We start from the raw sequence: 7,500 nt of genomic DNA on the forward strand, positions 1-7,500 counted from the left end.
GCAGAGGGGATATTTTTATCAATAAATGAACACAATGAGTAATACTATGGTAATACACATGTGTGTTTGTAGTACTGTGTGTTGTAGCGTAAAAGGTTTATCTCCGTTTCACGCCGAAAACGACGTTCGACACCTAGAACCCGAGGCAGAGGTAACGGCAGGTATCCGCCATGTCAATGTTTCAATCACTTTCTGCTAATGTCACACATGCGCACTGAACACTCTCTCTGCCGCATATGGACAAGACACGCCCCTTTCTGCTCATTGGCTACACGTTTGTTTTGTTCGTCGGCCCGACCCGGTTTTCTGAAACATTTTTCAAACATCGTGCACCGCACCTTTAAGGTGACTCTGCGTTGTGTAACATTACATTTCTGTTCTAATCCTCATTTGTTATCGTCGTCTTATTCCATACGGCCGACATGTTCACTGACGCTGCTGCTCTTAGTGCTGAAACTGGAAAGAAAGCAAAAGAAAATGATATATACAGTATATATTTTTGTAAATGATTAAATTTGACACTCTGTTATAGATTTATTTCTATTTGAGTCATTATTTTTCTTCATTTTTTTCTTCTCTAACATCAAATGAAATTACTTTTATTAAGAATGACCTGAAAATAAATAAAGTCACGTTTAACGTACATGGATTTTATGTCATGCAACTCCATTTACTGAGACAGGAAGTGATGACGCCTTGGTTGGGGTACGATCTGGGGTAAGTGGGCGGGGCTTTTCAATTTTCAAATTGGCTCCTTTGCTGTTTTATCAGAGAGGAAAAGACAACTTGATAATATAATGTGATATAATGTGGCGTTATATAATAAGAGCAGATATCGGGGCAGCGTAATATCACGTGGAGACGTTTATATGGTTATATCGCACAAGCCTAGCGTATAGTCACTCAGTTTAATGAAGGAATATCAGAGAGGTTTACGTCACTGTGACGGTGTAGAGAGCTGTGACACGGAATTAAACAGTTACAGAGCGATTTCACTATAAGATCAATTATAAACCAAGAGTTAAAGACTTGGTTTGGAAATGAAATGGATTATTAAGTTTATGAAATCTGCACATCTGCACTGTTGTTTTTCTGAACATTTTACTGTTTTGGTTTTCAGTCTGGACCTAAAAAGATTGGCTGCAGTGTTGAAAAAAAAACCCCTTTATATATCCTGTGTTTCTCTTCTTTTATTGTTATTCTTTTCTTTTCTTTTCTTTTCTTTTCTTTTCTTTCTTACCGGCTGTGGAATAGCAGTAATATAAACCAAAGACTGCTTCATTTAGCCGCAGTAGTATTAAAGCGGCGGTCAGTATTTTTGCTTGTTACTTGTGTTTATTTTTGTAAATATACAGTAAAAATCTTCCGCTATGCAACATCGCTGTTTAATTGTTACTAGGTTGTATTTCTGATTGTATTGTCAGTTGTGAAAGCTGTAATTTACTGTAGCTGTAACTACACACTGTTTATTGTTCTGTATTTAATATAATTCACAGCACAATTTACACAGAAAAATCAAATCAATGTGGAATATTTACCGGAGCTTTATATTTAAAGCAGATTGATGTACAAGGTCATAATTTCCCATGAGCCTTCCTTCTCTTATTGTTATAATAATGTGTATTTGTGTGCACTTTCTATCCTTTATGTTCATGAGAGTTGAGTAATTGATGTGAATACGTTGTACATGACTGAGATTCTGACTGCTGACCTCTTTAATGTTTCATATAAATGTCATTTTCACTGGAAATGTTACAACCACGGGCATTGAAATAAAGTCTTAATTTTAAATACAGTTTCCTCGTGATTTAAAGCTCATTCTTTTTCAACCGGAGTTAATTAGGATCGTGTTACATAATCTAACACCATCCATCCATCCATCTTCTACCGCTTATCCGGGGCCGGGTCGCGGAGGCAGCAGTCTGAGCAGGGACACCCAGATTTCCCTCTCCCCAGACACTTCCTGCAGCTCCTCCGGGGGAATACCGAGGCGTTCCCAGGCCAGCCGAGAGACATACAGTAGTCCCTCCAGTGTGTCCTAGGTCTTCCCCGGGGCCTCCTCCCGGTTGGACATGCCCTGAACACCTCCCCAGGGAGGCGTCCAGGAGGCATCCAGAACAGATGCCCGAGCCACCTCAGCTGACTCTACTCTACTCTGAGCTCCTCCCGAGTGACCGAGCTCCTCACCCTATCTCTGAGGGAGCACCCAGCCACCCTGCGGAGGAAACTCATTTCGGCCGCCTGTATCCGGGATCTTGTCCTTTAGGTCATGACCCAAAGCTCATGACCATAGGTGAGGGTAGGAACGTAGATCGACTGGTAAATAGACACCGATCCGCCTGTCGATCTCCCGCTCCGTCCTTCCCTCACTCATGAACAAGACCCCAAGATACTTAAACTCCTCCACTTGAGGCAGGAGCTCTCCACCAACCTGAAGGGGGCAAGCCACCCTTTTCCAGCTGAGAACCATGGCCTCGGACTTGGATAATCTAACACTTACGACGTAATAACGATGTTTACGTTGCTGAGTGATGTACAGTTTCAAACAAAATAGGATGAAATGGATCCAGATTTTCATCACAAGAAGCACCGTACAGACGAAAGATGAAATATATCCGTCAACATGTACAGTATTGATGAAATAATTAGGACATTATAACCGTGACTGGTTTGAGCGGGTGAGAAAAATAAACAGATATAAAACCTTATGACCTCAGTGAGTCCGTGTCAGCTGGAGCTTCCTTCTGCTCACTGGATGAGGTTTTGGTTTGTGTGAAAGAGATTTAGCTCAAACAGACATCAGTAAACACCCCACAGTCACCCAGGTGACATGTGACGCCGTGCTGATGTTATATAATAAATCAGGAAACGATTTGAGGAAGTAGAAAATCTGCTGATGTTATTATAAAAAGCTTAAAAGAAATTCAGTGGAACTGGTTTAGACGTGTTCAGTCACCTTTTGTGTTCACTCTTACATAAGCAAGGGTTCTTTTTACGGCTTCTGTTAGGTGCTGTTAGGTTCTGTACCCTTAGTTTTCTTCTAGAACCTTTACAGGTTCAAAATGCTCAATTTTTTTGCCTGATAAGAACCGCTGTCAAATGAAACCGGTGTCAAGCTAATTATTGCTCATCATGAAGAACCTGCTATTTCGAATTTTTGGTACTGGACTGAAAATAGCATCGTTTTTCAGGAGATCTTTATTGGATAATTAGATCCAAGGGTTCTTATCCTCCTAAAGGTTACACTTGATAGGTCAGCACTCTGCTGTTGGTCTCCTTTAGGGTTCTCAATGTTCTAACAGTGTCTTGTTTGTTTTAGCAGTAGACCTCTAGCACTAGATGTACACTCTAAGGAAAGAAAGACTTCTTCAAAGGTTCTTCAAAGGTTCTTCAAAGGTTCTTCAAGGGTTCTTCAAGGGTTCACTGGATAGTTTATTATCTTAAAGTTTATGATGTTCCTGGTCTTTAGCTTTCTGGTAGGGAAATGTTCTGTTCTAGGTTTCTAAGTGGACACTTTTAGGGTTCTCTTTTCTTTTTTTTTAGACAGAAACATTTTCTTAAGCAAATATTATTCAATAGACCTTCAAGAAACAATTAAAGAACCATTTCAGGTTAGAAGCTTCCTTGTGTTCGGTTTGTTTTAGTACTCATTATAGAAATGGTCACGTGATAAGGATGATAGTAAAGTATTTTTAGGGTTCCTTATTTTCTCCTTATTTTTCCCCTACATACAGTAGAACCTTAAGGATTCACCAGAGGGAGAAAACTCAAGTGTACTCTAAGGGTTTATTTGTTAATTAAAGATTTTTAACCTCCTGAAAGGCTTGAACATTTAGTTCTAGATGCTATGCACAGAATCTTTAAGGATCTTTGAGGTTCCCAAAGAGACTTTCTTTATTTTTGTGATTTCTTTTAAGGTCTCACTGATGATGAAAGCTTTCTGGTTTCTATCCTTAATGAGCATTTTAAACCTTTGTAATTTTAAAATATTGGTGCTTGTTTTTAAATCTCTTCATGGTTCAGCGCCAAGTTACTTATCAGATTTGATTAATCTGTACGCTCCGTCAAGAGCACTAAGGTCTGCTGACCATTTGCTCTTAGCTGTTCCAAGAGTGAAACTAAAGAGCAGGGGGACCGAGCCTTTACAGGTGCGACCCCAAAGCTCTGGAACAGTTTGCCTCTCTACTGTATATTAGACAGGTTCAAACACTTGAGGTCTTTAAATCTGCCCTAAAAACTTATTTTTACAGTCTGGCATACGATGCCATGTGAGAGCTGCTTGCTTTCTTTTATTGTTTTATTGTGTCTTAAGTATTTTTTCTTTTATTTGTGTGTTTGTATTAATAAACCACGTGTATTTTCTGTATGTACAGCACTTTGACAAACACTGTAACCGATATATAATAGATATGTGATACACGTTTAACAGATATGTGATGGTGCATTTTAAAAGCGTTTCCTTGTTCATAACCAGGGTGACCTGATCTACCAGATTCCAGGATTCCCTCACAATATTAAAAGTGCATGTTGAGCCTCTCACTGAAAAAGTGTCTCCTTTCCTTGCAATCCATGTAAATCTTTTTGCTGCTTTGTAAGTAAAATATCTTGAACACACATGAAAATCTTGAACGGGGAAACGCGGAAAACATGCACTAACCTACAAAAGGGAGGGTACAGGAGCACCCATGACACATTCGTCTAAAGACCGGAGCCTGGCATTTGGCTGGTCGACCTGTTCAAGGAAGTTTTCACAGATGCAACACTTGCAAATGAGAAGTTTGGTTTGAATTTGTTTGGTTCTGTATCTGCTCGAGGAGAGAGAGAGTGCTGAGCGAGGAGCGAGCCGTGTGGTCCTTCAGGACACAGAAAAGGATCAGAAAAGGACTTTCTTGACTTTTTTTATTTTCACTGGAGTTTCTGATGATAAAAGGAAGAATGATAAGGTCTAGAGAGATGATGTTAAACCTGATGTGGCTTTTCATCTGCCTTGTGCTTCATTCTGCTCCACCTGTACAAGGTATGTTTAAAGTTTTACATTTCACCACATCATTTGTGTGAGTTACTGCTTATAACCGAGATCATGGTTTCATGGGAATGTTGATCGTATTTCTTTTTTTTTTTTTTTTTTTATCTGAGACACGAAACTAAAAGTAGAAACGGTTTCTAGAACATTTAGGCACAACATTTAGTAAGAAAGTTATACAGTATATCACATGACCTAATAGTTTAATGTAGACGTGATACGATGATGTGAAAAATGGGGGATGATGTTGACATGTTGACACAAATCTCTGTCTCGGTGTCACTCAGTTCAGTGTAAATGTGAGGAACGTTTAGAAGAAATTTAAACCTTCAGGCGTCTCGTACAAATTTCACACTGTTTCGCTCCAACAAAACGATCACGATAATGTTGAATTTTTATAAAGTGTCTTCTTTTGAATGTGAGTGAAGGATATTTTAAACCTGCAAAAAAACAAAAGAATCGTGTTGATTTCATTGAGTAAAATCTAAAATTTAAGTCTCCAACATGGGTGTGTACTGGAGTAAGATTTGTTTATGAGGAGTAGAGATTAGAATAGTCAAAAAACTGCATATTTCTTAGTCAAATAAGTGAAAGGCTCTGACACAACAGCCAGCACAAGGTTCTTTAAAAAAAAAACAACTAAAAATCACAGTAAAAGTTTATCAGAATAAAATAGATATATAGAACCAAAAAAATATGGTTTAGAGGTATAAGATACTTTAAGATGAAGTGCTATTTTTAAAAAAATAAATAAATATACAAACAAACAAACAAACAAATAAATAAATAAATAAAAATGAATAATTAATGAATTAATAAAAGTCTCTAATTTGTTCCAAAAAAGCAGTATTGTTGTCTGACATGCATGCTTTATTTTATTTTATTTTATTTATTTATTTTTACTTTTTAGAAGTTTACATAATTGTTAATGTCCTTCAAACCAAACAGTGATAAATTCTTTTTATTTATTTTTTATTTATTTGTAGATGTGGGCAGTTTGGCTTTAGACGTTTTATGACCTTCACCTTTTATGGTTTTTTTCTATATATTATATACATATTATATATCATCATTTCGGATTAATCTTTGGACGAAATTAATAAAAGTCATTGAATGACCCGGATATTAGTGATTACAGCAATTATGTAAAAATGTGAATATTTTTTAAATAGCGACAGTGTGGCGGTAAAGAAGGATGCAATTTAATCAGCTAAAATAACTTTTACGGCAACAGAATAAGGTTCCAGGACACAGAATCCACTGTTCATGTTATAATGTTCACTGTTCATTGAATATTACAATTGGGAATAACAGAGGTGAACAAACACAATGTGTGCAGAGCTGATAGTATTTAAATTAAACATTTTAAAGCAATAAAAACAAAAGAAGACTTTTAAAGCTAGTTAAATTTACCTTGTGTGTATTTTCGCTAACAAGCCTGCTTTGCTAAATAAGTTCTCTCGGTCGACTTAGATGTTAACCGTTAGCATCAAACGTAACTGAATTTACTGACTTGCTAAAACATTTCACCATTAAAAAGTAACTGGAAAGTGAAAGTTTAGATCACAGTGTCTTAGTGTGTCTCTTTCTGCCTACAGTATTATAACACTTTACACTTTAAAAAGAATTAATTCACAAAAGCTAGCACGATAATAAGTAGCTAGTTAGCATCGTTTCATGGTGTTCATGAATGATTGTGTCACTTCACTCAATATTGTCTTTATTTATTTATATATTCAACAAATATTCAGATGAATTCCCTGAGAAATGCTGGAATAATACTTTGTTCTGTTTATTGTGTTAATCCGATGTTCTTGGTCTCCCTGCCACTGATCTGCAGGACAGAACTACACCAACACCCCTATGAACACCACCGCAAGCATAAGCAAATCAGCCACCTTCACCTGCACCGTCATACCAAATGGCATGGCAATCAACTTCACCGCAAGTCTCCCTCAATCTACCTATGTGCAGCAGTGCCCTGGGAAAAACATCAAGTACCCCTCTATGGTTCGGGAATTTACTCTTCTTCACCAAATAACCGGTCCTGAGACTTGCAAATACTTGAGTGCAGAAATTCAACACTTCACCTCATAACAAAAAGCATCCTGAGATGTTAAAACTCAGTCAACAGTAAAATAGTTAGGTCAATTTGTGAAGTAAAAACCTAGAGGTCAGGAACAATGTGCCATCTTATCGTCCAGTACTCGAACCTATTTATTAGTAATGATGGAACCTCTGTGGGACCATCACTGAATGACCTGTTTCTGTTCACTGACTTCTCTGTTCCTCTGCTGTAGGGTCTGAATGGGAATTGTGAGGTCACTAGCACTCAAGTTACAGCTACATGGCAGATGTCAAACATCGGACCCGACGTTAACAACACCGCTTTCACATGCGTGGGCACTGGACTTCCCCCAGTAACTGGATACCTTTGGATTACAGGTATGTTTTTTGGACAAAAGATGCCAAAAAAT

The 7,500-nt window shown here is 37.8% G+C and overlaps 1 protein-coding gene across 3 annotated transcripts in view; it reads left to right on the forward strand.

The window, feature by feature from the left end:
• The window catches only part of hpn (hepsin), a 24,870-nt gene extending 23,079 nt beyond the window's left edge, over positions 1-1,791 (forward strand). For all 3 annotated transcript variants that reach the window (XM_060861320.1, XM_060861319.1, XM_060861321.1), the window contains exon 13: positions 1-1,791. This exon is cut by the window's left edge and continues 1,505 nt beyond it. The gene's annotated coding sequence lies outside the window, so the exon portion shown is untranslated.
• The last annotated feature ends 5,709 nt before the right edge of the window (positions 1,792-7,500 follow it).

Source organism: Tachysurus vachellii, chromosome 25 (genome assembly GCF_030014155.1).
Source record: "Tachysurus vachellii isolate PV-2020 chromosome 25, HZAU_Pvac_v1, whole genome shotgun sequence".
NCBI lineage: Eukaryota > Metazoa > Chordata > Actinopteri > Siluriformes > Bagridae > Tachysurus > Tachysurus vachellii.